At 41.5% G+C, this 13,275-nt stretch overlaps 2 pseudogenes across 2 annotated transcripts in view; both read right to left on the bottom strand.

Moving 5' to 3' along the window:
* Window positions 1-2,109: 2,109 nt before the first annotated feature.
* LOC311618008 (large ribosomal subunit protein uL22-like) overlaps window positions 2,110-13,275 on the bottom strand; it is a 133,360-nt pseudogene continuing 122,194 nt past the window's right edge. Inside the window, exon 2 of the transcript XR_014797040.1 lies at window positions 2,110-2,134. The product of XR_014797040.1 is annotated as a large ribosomal subunit protein uL22-like (transcript). The remainder of the gene's footprint in view (window positions 2,135-13,275) is intronic.
* Window positions 3,118-3,375, bottom strand: LOC311615991 (dynein light chain 1, cytoplasmic-like; annotated as a pseudogene). The gene has a single exon. The product of its transcript is annotated as a dynein light chain 1, cytoplasmic-like (transcript).

Here is a 13,275-nt window from a genome sequence, read left to right on the forward strand (position 1 = left end):
AGTTGCCTCTTGCACACCCCTTACTGGGGATGTGCCCGCAACCAAGGTACATGCCCTTGACTGGAATCGAACCCGGGACCTCTCAGTCCAGTCCGCAGGCCATTGCTCTATCCACTGAGCCAAACCGGTTTCGGCTAGTTCTCCATTTAAAAAAAAGAATGGAGCAGAGCAATGTACAAATATGCTATCTTTTTTTTTTTTTTTTAAATAAGGAAAAATGGTAATGTATTTATATCAACCACATCTGTTATGCCAACTGGAAATCAGTGGCTTTCACAATAGTAGTAGCGGTGTTGGAGGGGGAGTATAGGGTTTTTGTTTTTAAACAAATGTTTTTTTACACACAGTGAATTTCATTCTTTTTGGTGTTCAGTTCTGTGAGTTAAATGCATACACTTGTGTAACTACCACCATTATAATTTAAATTATCCATTTACTCCAAATACTCCCTCATGCTATCTTTTATAGTCAAACTCTCCCCCAACCATAGCATGCACTGATCTGTTTTCTGTTCCTGTAGTTTGTTTTTTTTTCCAGAAAGTCATACAAATGGAATAAAAAAAGTATAGCTTGCCAAAACCGGTTTGGCTCAGTGGATAGAGCGTCAGCCTGCGGACTGAAAGGTCTCAAGTTTGATTCTGGTCAAGGGCATGTACATTGGTATACATGTAATATATATATATTAATATATTAAAAATATATAGCTTTTTGAATCTTACTACTTTCACTTAGAATAATGCATTTGAAATTCATCCACGTTGCATGTATCAATAGTTTGTTCCTTTTTACTGCTGAGTAGTATTTCGTTGTGTGGATGTATCATAATTTGTTCCTTCGTTCACTAGTTTAGGACATTGGGATTGTTTATAGTTTTCGTTGACTGTGAATGAAGCTATTATAAACATTTGTGTACAGGTTTTTGTATAAACATAAGTTTTTATTTCTCTTAAACACTTAGGAGTAGAATTGCTGAGTTGTTTAATAAATGTACATGTAATTATATATTTAAAAACCCAAACTCTTTCCAAAATGGCTACACCATTTAGAATTTTCATAGCAAGAATGAAAGCTCTAGTTGCTCTATGTGCTTATCAGCATTTGATATTGTCATATTTTGAAAGAATTGTTGTTTTTAGCCATTCCAATATGTATGTAGTGGTACCTTCATAAAGCCAACATTTCCTTACTAACTTAAGGATATTCAGCCTCTTTTCATGTGCTGATTTGCCATCTTTTTTTAAAAAAATATATATTTTACTGATTTTTTTACAGAGAGGAAGAGAGAGGGATAGAGAGCTAGAAACATTGATGAGAGAGAATCATCGATCAGCTGCCTCTTGCACACCCCCTACTGGGGATGTGCCCGCAACCAAGGTACATGCCCTTGACCGGAATCGAACCCAGGACCTTTCAAGTCTGCAGGCCGACGCTCTATCCACTGAGTCAAACAGGTTCGGCTGATTTGCCATCTTCATGTCTTCTTTAGTGAAGTATCTGTATTAGTCTTGTGCCCATTCATTTTCAGGGTTGTTTCTTATTATTAATGAGTTGTGAGAATTATTTTTTTATTCTAGATATGAGACCTTTATTAGATACTAGAGGCCTGGTGCACAAAATTCATGCACTCGGGGGTGCAGGGTCCCTCAGCCCAACCTGTGCCCTCTCCCAGTCTGGGAGCCCTAACTCTCCACATGGGCCTAAGCCATTAGTCGGATATCCTTAGCGCTGCCTCGGAGGCAAGAGAGGCTCCTGCCACCGTTGTTGCGCTCACCAGCTGTGAGCCCAGCTTCTGACTGAGTGGCACTCCCCTGTGGGAGCCCACTGACCACTGGAGGCAGCTACTGCATTGAGTGTCTGCCCCCTAGTGGTCAGTGCACATCATAGCGACTGGTTCTGCGGTTCAATTGATTTCCATATTAGTCTTTTATTATATAGGATGTGATTTGCAGATGTTTTCTCCTGGTCTGTGGTTTGTTGCAGCATCTTTCACAGAGCAGAGTTTTAAAATTTTAATTAAGTTCAATTTGTCTTTTTTCTCTTGTGAATCATGTCGTATCTAAGAAATCTTTGCTTAACTCAAAATCACAAAAATTTCCTCCTATCTTTTTTTTTTTTTTTTTTTTTTTTTTTTTTACTAATTGTTTTATAACCACAACAAATGAGTACAGAAATGCCCTGTACAAACAATTCAATAAATGCCCTGGCTGGTGTGGCTCAGTTGTTCCATGCACCAAGAGGTCACCGGTTCAATTCCATGGGTTAGGGCACTTTCTGTTGCCTCCGTGTGAGAGAGAAACATCAATCAATTGCCTCCCATTCGCGAACCCACAACTTGGTGCACAGGACAATGCCTAACCAACTGAACCACATTTGCCAGGGTTTTCAGAGTTTGTAACATACTGGAGAAGTTTGGCTTGCTAAAAATAGTAGGTTACTCACATTTTTCATTTTCTTTTGAAACCTCCATTTTGACAACACGCTAGCTCAGTGGTCGGCAAACTCATTAGTCAACAGAGCCAAATATCAACAGTACAACGATTGAAATTTCTTTTGAGAGCCAAATTTTTTAAACTTAAACTTCTTCTAACGCCATTTCTTCAAAATAGACTCGCCCAGGCTGTGGTATTTTGTGGAAGAGCCACACTCAAGGGGCCAAAGAGCTGCATGTGGCTTGCACGCCACAATTTGCCGACCATGCCTTTACCTGAGCTACATTTGGATAAATCATAATTCTGTCTGTACCTCAGTTTGCCACTCAGAAGATTCTGTGAACATTCTGTTAAGATGCTTTGTACCCAACTGGTGTTGCTCAGTGCTGAGGGTCAGCCCATGAACCAGGAGGTCACAGTTCTGTCCAGGTCAGGGCACATGCTTGGATTGTGGGCTCAATCTCCAGTAGGGGCGTGCAGGAGGCATCCAATTGATGTTTCCCTGTCCCTCTCTCTCTAAAATCAATAAAAAAAAAAAAAAACATTAAAAAAAACTAACACAATAAAAGATTCAAGATCAAGGTGTTCCTTTAGGCAAGGCTAAAGATTTCAGTCTCTGGAATTTAGAATTCAGGCTGCAATCTTGTTTTTGGGTGGGTCACTGGGTGTGTGGGTACTATCCATGCTTTTAATCAGATGTACACAGAGGAATGGCCACTTGGCCCAGACAGAAGTAGATGAAGTGTTTGTGCCACATAACTACCCAAGTGCCTTCCCACAATGCAGTGCCAGGTGGGGTTGTACTTCTTGTCAGATTCCTTCTTAACATGGGCCACAATGTCCCTCTCTGTGTTGTACTTCAGAGCTTGAGCAGCACATTCCATGGCGTCCTGTTGCATCTCCCCTACATATCAGCATTTTTGATCACTGCCTTTCGGTCACACATGGTCGCAGTGGAGTGGGGCTGGCTGACTGCAACAGTCTCCTGAGGGAGGGGGCAGGCCTGGCTCAGACCCCGAGAAGCCTCCCCTTATATTTTCTTTTCTTTTCCTTTTAATAGAGGGATAGAGAGTTAGAAACACCGATGAGAGAGAAACATCAATCAGCTGCCTCCTGCACACCCCCTACTGGGGATGTGCCTGCAACCAAGGTACATGCCCTTGACCGGAATCGAACCTGGGACCTTTCAGTCCACAGGCCGACGCTCCATCCCCTGAGCCAAACTGGCTTCGGCTATATTTTCTTATAGAGGCTTAGTTGTAGGCTATCACTTATTTCTTTATGATTACTGCATATACTTTTATATTCGTGGTCTATGCCCAGAAGGATCCACACACAAGCTTTCCTTTGGGGTGGGAAAATTGTGTGAAATGGGATAAGCATGATATAGAGACTAGCTTAGCACTGTGGGCACTTTTGTGCTCTTGAATTTTTCCTTAAATGTGTAGCTTACGGTACCTAAAACTAGGGAATTTTTTTTTAAAAGCTAAAAGCTCAAAAAGTGTTAGGGGACTACTGAAACGGTTCCAGCCAGCGTAGTTGAAAATTATCAGGATGATTATTGGACTGGAAAGCTTCACCATAGTTTCCAGTCCTCTGAGCTCTCTTCTGTCACAGCTAGCAGTTTGTACTGGGCTAAGAACCAAGTGCAATTAACTGGAAAATAATTAGTCGGGCCAATCAGAGAACAACATGCAAATGAGTGAATCTGACTGCTGTAAAGCTTCGTTGGGATAGCTGAACATGGCAGAACTTAGAGACGTGGTGTTGCTGCCACCTGCAGGCCGCATCCCTCAAGAACAGGTTCATGGAAATAGCTGAGGGAAGGGGCAGCATCCCTCTCAGAACCGAGTCCTCTGGGGGACTCTGGATTGGAGGAAGAGTGATTTATAAAAATGTCTCTTTTCCCCTTCAGCTCAAATCCACATTGGTCAGAAGGGATCCTAAGAGTGGCAGCTGAGGCATCAGATCATCCAGGTTTGAATGCTGTTCTTACCTTGGGTAAATCAGATAACCTGTTCTATACCTGATCTTAATCTATAAAATGAGGATAAAAGCAGTAGCTGCTGGTATGTTGGGAAGATTGAATCAGATTATGTAAAGTGTGGAGCACAATGCCTGGCAGATGGTGAGCACACAAGACATAGTAGTTGTGCCAGAGCTGGTTTGGCTCAGTGGATAGAGCCTCAGCCTGCGGACTGAGAGGTCCTGGGTTCCATTCTGGTCAAGGGCATGTACCTTGGTTGTGGACACATCCCCAGTGGGGGGTGTGCAGGAGACAGCTGATCAATATTTCTCTCCCATCTATGTTTCTAGCTCTCTATCCCTCTCCCTTCCTCTCTGTAAAAAAATCAATAAAATATAATTTTTTTTTAAAAGAAAGAAATAGTAGTTGTTATTAGGCAGAACTTGAGAAAGCTTGGTCATTCTAAACGGAGAGACTGTACCTTGGTGCACAACAGTCCATTGGAAAGGCCTTTAGCATCTAACTCCACCGCTTAAGGCTTGTAACTCGGAGCAAGTGTCTTAGCCTCTCTGTACCTTACCTCGCCTCAGGGGTGGTTTTGCATGTTACATGAAACCGTCCGTGTCAAGCACCAAGCACAGTGCCTGGCATGGAGTGGACAGGTAACAAGGGAGTGACGATTAACACAACAGTAGTTTCCAAGTAGAGCCAAAGGTTGGATGACTCAGGTTGCAAACAGGCAGGCCACTGGCAGTGGCTAACCTACAGACATTTTGGTTCCGCTCTCAATATCCGCACATTTTAAATTACCTGCCATCATTAAAAACAGAAATTTCACATTTAGGCCAGATTCTTAACTTCTCTTTTAAAACGTGAAGCTCTGCCCTGCCCGTGTGGCTCAGTTGGTTGAAGCGCTGTCCCATACACCAAACCGCCGTGGGTTCAATTCCCCGTCAGGGCACATACCTAGGTTTGGTCCCTGGTTAGTGCTATAGGCAACAGATATTTCTGATATTTCTCTCTCATATCAATGTTTCTCTCTCTCTCTCTCTCTCTCCCCCCCCCTTCCTCCTCCCCTCACTTTTTCCCTCTCTCTTTCTCTCCCTCTCTCCAAAACCAATAAACATATCCTTGCATGTTAGCATAACCAATGGACACAGAGACTGGGGTGGTGGGGGCTTGCCCAGGGTGGGAGTGGCTGGGGGATAGAGGGGTCAAGCAGGGGGAAAGGAGATATATGTAAAACTTTAGACAATAAATTTTAAAAATGGAACAAAACAAAACAAAACACCATATCCTGGGGTGAGCTCTCTTTAAAAATAAAATAAAATGTGAAGCTCTGGCCGAGACCAGTTTGGCTCAGTGGTAGAGCATCGGCTTGGGGACTGAAAGGTCCCGGGTTCGATTCGGTCAAAGGCATGTACCTTGGTTGCGGGCATATCCCCGGTAGGGGGTGTGCAAGAGGCAGCTGGTCGATGACTCTCTCTCTCATCGATGTTTCTAGCTCTCTATCTCTCTCCCTTCCTCTCTGTACAAAATCAATAAAATATATTTTTAAAAATATGAAGCTCTGATAATGTACTACACCAGATCTGGAAGAAGGATGGCATATAACAGGGAAAACGAATTTCTGTCAAGGGAGCCAAGGAAGGCTCCCCAAAGAAGCTGAGACGTGAAGGTTGTGTAGGGGAAACAGAGCTGCAAGCAAAGGCCCTGAATCAGGAAGGTCAGTGCCAGCGGGTCATTCCGAAAGCCTGAGGGCTGGAGCACAGGGAGTGAGAACACGGCGGGAAGGGGATGCGGTTCCCGTCGGCACTTAAGGCTGATTTTGGACCAACAGAAACCGGTTTGGCTCAGTGGATAGAGCGTTGGCTTGCAGACTGAAAAGTCCCAGGTTTGATTCCGGTCAAGGGCATGTACCTTGGTTTCTGGCACATGGGTGTGCAAGAGACAGCTGATCCGATGTTTCTAACTCTCTCTTCCTCTCTGTAAAAAATCAATAAAAAAAAGCCAAAACCGGTTTGGCTCAATGGATAGAGCGTCGGCTTGGGGACTGAAGGGTCCCGGGTTCAATTCCGGTCAGGAGCATGTACCTTGGTTTCGGGCATATCCCCAGCGGGGGGTGTGCAGGAGGCAGCTGATCGATGACTCTCTCTCATCAATGTTTCTATCTCTCTATCTCTCTCCCTTCCTCTCTGTACAAAATCAATAAAATAAAAAAATCAATAAAAAAATTTTTTTTTAAAGGATTTTGAACTTGATTGTGAGGACAAGTGTAGTTCAGAGCTGAAAGCTAGGAGATAGCCATTTGGTGCAAAAAAAAAAAAAAAAAAAAAAAAAAAAAAAGGAGGAGCCAGGATCAGAATGGAGAAGGGTCAGAAGTCAACAATTAGCAGCTGAGAAAGCAGAGGAGTATTAGGCAGTATAGGATCTCGCTCTAGAAACTCTGGGCATACCCAGGAGAGCCTGTCAGGTGTGGTCTGGCAAAGGGCAGATTTTATTTTATTTAAAAAAAAACTTTTTATTGATTTCAGATAGAAGAAGGGAGAGGGAGAGAGAGATAGAAACATCAATGATGAGAGAGAATCATTGACCGGCTGCCTCCTGCACACCCCCTACTGGGCACTGAGCCGACAACCCGAGCATGTGCCCTGACCGGGACTCAAACCGTAACCTCCTGGTTCATAGGTCGATGATCAACCACTGAGCAACACTGGCCAGGCCAAAAGGCAGACTTTCTAAGAACCAAGTTAAGTTGGACACCAGGGCGAATATTTTATGTCCATTTTAATAGTGGGAAGGTGAGAAGAATGAAGATTTGGCCAAGGATTATATATAAAAAATGAGATAGAGAGCTAGATTCGCAATACCTACCTCTAATTTGTTGCTCCTCTAACTATATTAGTTTTCTTAAGGTGGGTAAACTCAGCACCAATACTCTGCTGTTAATAACAATCTGCACCTTCTGTTGAGATCTTGCTAAATTTAGCCTCTGTGTTTGTGTGCACTGTTACCTTATTATTTCACTCAGTTAATAGAGTTCACCCCAAATACTATGCACCAAGGGACTGTTAGGCAGTGGGGACATAGGAATGAATGAAACAGTCGCCATTCCTGTCCTGTGGGATTCACAATCCAGAAAGGAAGTGAGTGATTATCAAGAGTAATTGGCAGGTACTATCGGGAAAGTGTATCAGTGAACCCAACCTACCGTGGGCGGCAGGGAAGCTTTCTGAAAGAAGTGACTATTCTCGCAATAACCTGTAAGGTAGATGCTATGAATGAATATACCCTTTTCATAGATGAGAAAACTGATGTTCTCAGAGAGATAAAGTAGCTAACTAGGCAGAAGTAAGCCTAGATCTATATATACCTAGACCAAAGCTCATTCTTTTCTTGCTTTTCTTTTCTTTTTTTAAATATATTTTATTGATTTTTTACAGAGAGGAAGAGAGAGGGATAGAGAGTGAGAAACATCAATGAGAGAGAAACATCGATCAGCTGCCTCTTGCGCACCCCCCATTGGGGATGTGCTAGCAACCAACATACATGCCCTTGACCGGAATCGAACCCGGGACCTTCCAGTCCGCAGGCCGACGCTCTATCCACTGAGCCAAACCGGCTTCGGCGCTCATTCTTTTAGCTGCTAAGTTTTTTCTTAGCAGATATTTCCATTAGTTTGTCCTTCTCTTCGAGGGTCATGTGAGTGGGATGAACTATTACTCCAACAGATGTCTGCCATGCAGGAAGTTGAAATCATGGCTTACAAACTGTGCAAGCATGTCTGTGTCAGGGTTGCCTGTCGGTTTTGGAATGACAACTATTTAGTGATACAGCTCTTTTGCTAATGTTTGAATAGGTGTTCAGTTCAATGGGAGATTACTCAACAGCTGTGTACTGCGTGCCTGCTATGTACCAGGAATGGTGCTAAGCGCGGTCAGAGTTACAGTGATGATAAAACAAGTTAGTTCCTAAATCCTAGGCTAAAGATTGTCTTAATCGCTAACAGATAAAAAATATTTAAATAACAAAGCCATAATCCTGGCGGTTAGAAACGGTAGGTAACTTACTGTAATAGCTACCAGGTTTTGAGCATCAACCATGTGCCAAGCATTGCATGAGATAACTTAATGAAAATAAACATGATCATGATGATAATTAAAAACTAAAAGAAGCCGGGACTGGTTTGGCTCAATGGATAGAGCGTCGGCCTGCGGACTGAAGGGTCCCGGGTTCGATTCCGGTCAAGGGCATGTACCGTGGTTGTGGGCACATCCCCAGTGGGGGGTGTGCAAGAGGCAGCTGATCGATGATTCTCTCTCATCGATGTTTCTAACTCTCTATCCCTCTCTCTTCCTCTCTGTGAAAAATCAATAAAAAATATATAAAAAAAAAACAAAAAAAAAACAAAAAACAAAAAAAACTAAAAGAACATACTGTGAGGCTGTGCTGAGCAGTTTACATTATTATCTGTTTTAACCCCATTCTCTTGATCCGTGTCCATTCTATAATGCTAATGTCATAGTAATAATGATTCTAATGCCGCCCATTTCATAGATGAGAAAATTGAACGTCAGGGATTTTTGCCGGAGTTCCCAGAGCTAGTAAATAGAAGAGCGAGAATCAAAGCCAGGTCTGTCTGACTCCAAAACGTGGGCTCCAGACCATTGCAACCACACTGTATCTGCAAGGAGAATTAGCTTGTAGAAACCAGGGGAATGTGGTATGATCTGTATAGGTACACATCCAGATAGAGAAATAAATACCAGTGTTTTTAAAACCCTGCAGGGAAGCAAAGAAACAAGAGGGGAGGGGGACTCAACAATGGGTATAGTAATTAGATACTACCGTGTTTCCCAAAAAATAAGACACCCTCCGAAAATAAGACCTAGTGAATGGAAAGATAAGACATTCCCTGAAAATAAGACCTAGCGCAACTTTGGGAGAAAAAATTAATATAAGACACTGTCTTATTTTTGGGGAAACAGGGTAGTTAAGTCATATATATATATATATATATATATATATATATATATATTATTGATTTTTTACAGAGAGGAAGGGAGAGAGATAGAGAGTTAGAAACATCGATGTGAGAGAAACATAGATCAGCTGCCTCCTGTACACCCCCTACTGGGGATGTGCCCACAACCAAGGTACATGCCCTTGACCAAAATCAAACCCAGGACCTTTCAGTCCACAGGCTGACGCTCTATCCACTGAGCCAAACCAGTTTCGGCTCTAGTTAAGTCTTAAAACAGAGTGTCTACCCAAAATATTTATACTATTTATATCACTCAATTTTGCTTAAATTGCCTCCTGAATTATCTTTAAATTTAATTCATAATGAAAGCTCGAAATTTTCTGTATTAAGATACACTTCCTGCCCTAGATGGTTTTGCTCAATGGATAGAGCATCAGCCTGCAGGCTGAAGACTCCCTGGTTCAATTCCAGTGAAGGGCATGTGCCCAGATTTCTGCCTCCATGCCTAGTAGGGGGAGTGTAGGAGGCAGCCAATCAATGATTCTCTCTCATCATTGATGTTTCTCTCTCTCTCTCCCTCTCTGAAATCAATAAAAAAATATTTTTTTTTAAAAAAGAGATACACTTCCTTCTGTTATTTATTTATTAAAATTGTAATATTCAGGACATGTTTTTATTGATTTTAGAGAAAGGACAGGAGAGGGAGAGAGAGAAAGAGAAACACTGATGTGAGAAAGAAACATCCATCAACTGTCTCCCATAAGCACCCCAACCCAGGATCAAACTAGCAACCTAGGTATGTGTCCTGACTGGGAATTGAACCCACAACCTTTTGGGGCACGGGGTGATGCTCCAACCAACTGAGCCACCCACCAAAGCTAGATACACTTCCTTTAATTCTTGTTTTGTGTCTATGTGGAAAAGAAAAGAAACTACTATATAATAAAAGTCAATGTCAACACAGATAATAATTTAATAAAAAAAAAAGTTAAAAAAAAAAAAGTCAATGTCAAGCAAATAAGTGACCCCATTGAGGATGGGGTGCAGGCTGTGCTTAGTAAACGGGGAAGAAAAAGTTCCCTGAAGGAAGCAGCCATCAGCCACGGGCCACAGGCACAACCTGTCACCGCGATTACGTGTGGCTGTGGGCAGGGAGGTATGCAGCCTCATCCAGATGCTCAGATATGGCCAGACGTGGAGTCTGTGTAGCTAAGAAAATGCCCAGAATTTGTCTCTGTAACAGATGGACCAGGAAGATCACTGTTGGTTCAAACATGTGATGGGTGTGTTTTCACCTGTTTATTTATCCTCTGTCTCAACATAAAAATGCAAGAAAAGGCCCTACTGGTGTGAGTCAGTGGTTGAGCGAACACCTGTGAGCCAGGAAGCTGAGGTTCGTTTCCTGGTTAGGGCACAAGCCCGGATTGTGGCAATCCCCAGTGGGGGGGATGCAGGAGGTAACTGATCAATGATTTTCTCTGATCATTGATGTTGTTGTTTTTTAATCCTCACCTGAGGACATTTTTCCACTAATTTTTAGAGAGTGGAAGAGAGGCAAAGACAGAGAAATATTGATGTGAAAGAAACACATCGTTCGGTTGACTCCTGCACAGGCCCTGGTTAGGGCTCCAGCCAGAGAGGAGCCTATAAGTGAGGTAGGTGCCCTTGACCGAAATCGAACCCGGGACCCTTAGGTCTGTAGGCTGATGTTCTTGTCCACTGAACCAAACTGGTTAGGGCTCATCATTGATGTTTCTATCTCTGTCTCTCGCTCCCTTCCTCCCTTAAATCAATAAAAATATATTAAAAAATAATTTAAAAAATTTTTTTTAAAAGCTAAAGGCCATGAAATCCACTTAGATTAAAAAAAAAAAATTAACCATAAACCTACCTCTGTAATACAACCACTATCATTATGGTGTGTTTTGCTTATCTTTCTTTAATATACAGTTTTGAAAATAGTAGGAATAGCATACAAATAATTTGTAACATGTTAACCTAACTTAATATATCTTAAACATATATTTTTTAAACTTATTTTAAAAAATATATTTTATTGATTTTTTACAGAGAGGAAGGGAGAGAGATAGAGAGCTAGAAACGTCGATGAGAGAGAAACATCGACCAGCTGCCTCTTGCACACCCCCTACTGGGGATGTGCCCGCAACCAAGGTACATGCCCTTGACCGGAATCAAACCTGGGATCTTTCAGTCCGCAGACCGACACTCTAGGACTGAGCCAAACCGGTTTCGGCTTAAACATATTTTCATGTAGCTGTGGAGTCCTCATAAAAATTTTAATGGATGTGCTAGAATTTACTTAACTACTAATATCTAATTCTCTTTTGCTGAATATTTAGGTTGTTTCAAGTTTCTTTTTTTCCCCCCTTAATTGAGGTATAATTGACATATAACATTGTATTAGTTTCAGTTATACAACATAATAATTCAATATTTGTATATATTGCAAAATGATCACCACAATAAGTTTACTTAACATCCATCACTGTACAGCTACAACATTTTTCTTGCAATGAGAACTTTTAAAATCTACTTTCTAAGCAACTTTCAAGTATGCAATATAAAATTATTGACTTCAAGTGTGTTTTATTATATGGATTATGAAGCTTTTCCCATACTTTAGCTTATTTCCTCAGCCTAAATTACCAAATGGGGAATATTAGCCCAAAGGGTATAAGATTAAAAAAAAAGATTTGATGATTCTAGATATTTACTTATAAATTGCTTTTGAATAGGCTTTTACTAATTTATGACACTAGAAATATTAGAATACCCATTTGACTGCATTAAAAAAAGCACTTGGTATCACAAATTAATTTCAGAGGAAGAGAAAGGGAATGATAGAATCATTGATCAGCTGCCTCCTGCATGCCCACTACTGGGGATTGAGCCTGCCTCCCAGGCATGTGCCCTGACCAGGAATAGAACTGTGACTTCCTGGTTCAAGGGTTCACTCTCAACCAGTGAGCCACACCATCCGGGCAGTATCACAATTTAATAGTTTAGGAGCCAGAAAAATATTTTATACCAACTGATTTTGAAGTCATTAGGTTTGACTTCCCTTTCCCCCTGCAAAATAAAATTTATTTGAACAAATGGTAAAATTTGTAAATAATATGTGAGTTTTCAAAAGAAGTACTTTGAAGGGAACCAGTTATTTAGATGTTTATCTTCTGATGTATTTGTTTGTGTTTTTAATTAATCCCATCACTTCACATTCACACCTCCAGAAAAAACACAGAAACAATTGTAGTCAACTTGACAAAAAATGCCAATGTGATGACTCACATCCTGTCTACCTCTGGAGTTCAGCCGTGGCTCCGCGTTGTTGGGCCCCATGTTACTAAGAGCCCGTCACTGTCTAAGAGCATCCTGGGTGTGGAAGCTTCTCAACTTTGAAAGAGGTAGGATCACATTTTAAAGTGAATTGAGAAGACTGACCCCTCCTTCACATTCTTATACCAGCCACACTGGTTGAAAATCAGGGCAGAGATAGGATAAGTTCCAGAAACCTTTGCTTCCCTACTAAAGTAATAATCTTTTTCTATTTTGTTTTTAGGTATTATTATTTTTATTTTATTTATTTATTTATTTTTATTATTATTATTATTTTACATTTTTTTAAAATTCTTTTCTTCCCCCCTCCATTGCTCTCCTCCACCAGGTTCCCACCCCACCCTCTGCCTTTTCCCCACCCCTCATTGTCCTTATCCATAGGTGCACAGTTTATGTTCAGTCTCTTCCCACACCCCCCTCTACCCTTTTCCCTGAGAATCGTCAGCTCACTCCCCTTCCATACCTCTGATTCTATTATATGCAAGAGTTAATATTGTTCATCAGATTTTTAAAAAATTTTTTTGGTTTTTAGATTCACT

The sequence above is a fragment of the Pipistrellus hanaki genome, assembly GCF_964339955.1.
Source record: "Pipistrellus hanaki genome assembly, chromosome: 2".
In the NCBI taxonomy this organism is placed as follows: Eukaryota; Metazoa; Chordata; class Mammalia; order Chiroptera; family Vespertilionidae; genus Pipistrellus; species Pipistrellus hanaki.